Consider the following 2,679-nt stretch of genomic DNA (forward strand, 5'->3'; position numbering starts at 1 on the left):
TACACAGGTCATTAATGAGCACATCATTGCACTAGATGTGGACATAATTATGAACATTCCTTTGAGCTATAGAGTGCAGCCGGACTTCTGGACATGGCATTATGATAGGAGGGGGCTCTTCTCTGTCCGATCAGCTTACAGGATGATAAGTGTGATTAAGCATCAGAGGGAGGATTGGTTGGAACGCAGGTCGGGGCACTCAAATCAAGCAAAGGAGAAGAATTCATGATCACATTTATGGAAGGTTAAAGTCCCATCAAAGGTTAGAGTTTTTTATGTGGAGATTGTCGCATATGTCTCTACCCCACGGGGACGACACGACATGAAAGGAAGATGGCAACCACGCCGGCTTGTTCAATCTACAATGCGGGCATTGATTCTTGCAGGCACTCTCTCTTTGAGTGCCAAATGACACGGTGTGTATGGGCTTTGGATGATGAAGAGGTCCTAGAACACATGCTGTCAAATAGAACTGATGATGCTCGACTTTGGCTATTTTGGCTCTTCGAAACAATGAATCGGCAGGATCTGGCTAGGGTCCTAATCACAATGTGGGTAATTTGGTGGGCAAGAAGACGGGCGATACATGATGACGAATTTCAAAGCCCTTTGTCCACCGTGTGTTTCATCAATCGATACTTAGAGGATCTTGACATAGCTACAAATAGAAGGCCAACGGCTGTTGCAAAATCTCCTAAGCCACGAGTTCAGTGTTGGATTGCACCAGGAGAAGAAGCAGCAAAAAAAATGTTGATGGGGCTCTTTCCTGCAATGGCAGGTCAGGTGCGTCTGCTGCGATTTGTAGGGACAAGGATGGCAACTACTTGGGATCCTCAACAGTTACTTTTGATGGGCTGGTAGACGCGGCAAGCCTCGAAGCGCATGCATGAAGAGAGGCTCTTGCACTGGCAAGAGACCTATAAACATCTCACATGTGATCGTGGTGTCGGATATCAACGGGAGGACATATTCATCATATGCACTAGTCATAGATGAGATTAAGGAGTCCATGCAAGATTTTTTTAAAGTTAGTTTTCGTTATGAGTGTAGGGAAGCAAATTTCGAAGCACACACCATCACTAAGGTTGCTTCATCGTTTCCTTCTGATCGCTGTTTGTGGCTAGGGATTCTCCCAGGCATTGTTTGTATTCCCTCAACTTTGTGTTGGGGAACGTTGCAGAAAACAAAAAAATTTCCTACGGTTTCACCAAGATCCATCTATGAGTTCATCTAGCAACGAGTGATTGGATTGCATCTACATACCTTTGTAGATAACGCACGGAAGCGTTCAAAGAACGGGGATGAGGAAGTCGTACTCGACGTGATCCAAATCACCGGAGATCCTAGCGCCGAACGGACGACACCTCCGCGTTCAACACACGTACGGTCAGCATAATGTCTCCTCCTTCTTGATCCAGCAAAAGGAAGGAGAGGTTGAGGAAGATGGCTCCAGCAGCAGCACGACGGCGTGGTGGTGGTGGAGCTGCAGTACTCCGTCAGGGCTTCGCCAAGCTCTATGGAGGAGGAGGGGGTGTTGGAGAGGGAGAGGGAGGCACCAAAGGCGTGGGTAAGAGGCCCTCCCTCCCCCCCACTATATATAGGGGGCCTAGGGGGGGCGCCGGCCCTAGGAGATCAAATCTCCTAGGGGGGCGGCGGCTAAGGGGGTGGGGTGCCCCCCAAGGAAAGTGGGGAGCCCCCCCCCACCCTAGGGTTTCAACCCTAGGCGCAAGGGGTGGGCCTTGGGGGCGCACCTGTTGGGGAACGTAGTAATTTCAAAAAAATTCCTACGCACACACAAGATCATGGAGATGCATAGCAACGAGAGGGGAGAGTGTTGTCTACATACCCTTGTAGACCGTTCGCGGAAGCGTTATACCAACGCGGTTGATGTAGTCGTACGTCTTCACGTCCGACCGATCCAAGTACCGAAAGCACGGCACCTCCGAGTTCTGCACACGTTCGGCTCGGTGACGTCCTCGCCTTCTCGATCCAGCAAGAGGGGCGAAGTAGTAGATGAGTTCCGGCAGCACGACGGCGTGGTGACGGTGTTTGGTGAAGAACAATCTCCGCAGGGCTTCGCCTAAGCACTACAAAAACTATGACAGAGAATAAACTAGACGAGACAGGGTTGCCGGCACACGGCTTGGTGTTTCTTGATGTGTCTTTGGTGCTAGCCCTGCCCCTCTATTTATATCTTGAGCCCTGGGGTCGAAACTTGGAGTAAAAGCCTCCACAAAGTCGGTTTCACCCGAAAGGCAAGAGTCCTTCTCGGACTCCAGGGCCAGACGCCAGGGATCCCGGCGTCTGGACCCAGACGCCACCCTGGCGTCTGGCCCCTGGACTCCGCAAAACTTCCTTTTGCGCTTTCCAAAAACCTTGTGGGCTTTCCCCTTTGGCCCAAATAAAGTGTTCTCGTACCCAAACATTTCGGGAAACATCCGGAACCCCTTCCGGTGATTTCCGGAACCCTTCCGGTGACCAAACACTATTATCATATATATCAAAATTTATCTCCGGACCATTCCGGAGTTCCTCATCATGTCCGTGATCTCATCTCGGACTCCGAACAACATTCGGTCACCAACATACATAACTCACATAGTACTATATCGTCAACGAACGTTAAGCGTGCGGACCCTACGGGTTCGAGAACTATGTAGACATGACCGAGACACCTCT

The sequence above is a fragment of the Triticum urartu genome, chromosome 7A (assembly GCF_056163025.1).
Source record: "Triticum urartu cultivar PI428250 chromosome 7A, HENAU_Tu73, whole genome shotgun sequence".
NCBI classification, from domain to species: domain Eukaryota; kingdom Viridiplantae; phylum Streptophyta; class Magnoliopsida; order Poales; family Poaceae; genus Triticum; species Triticum urartu.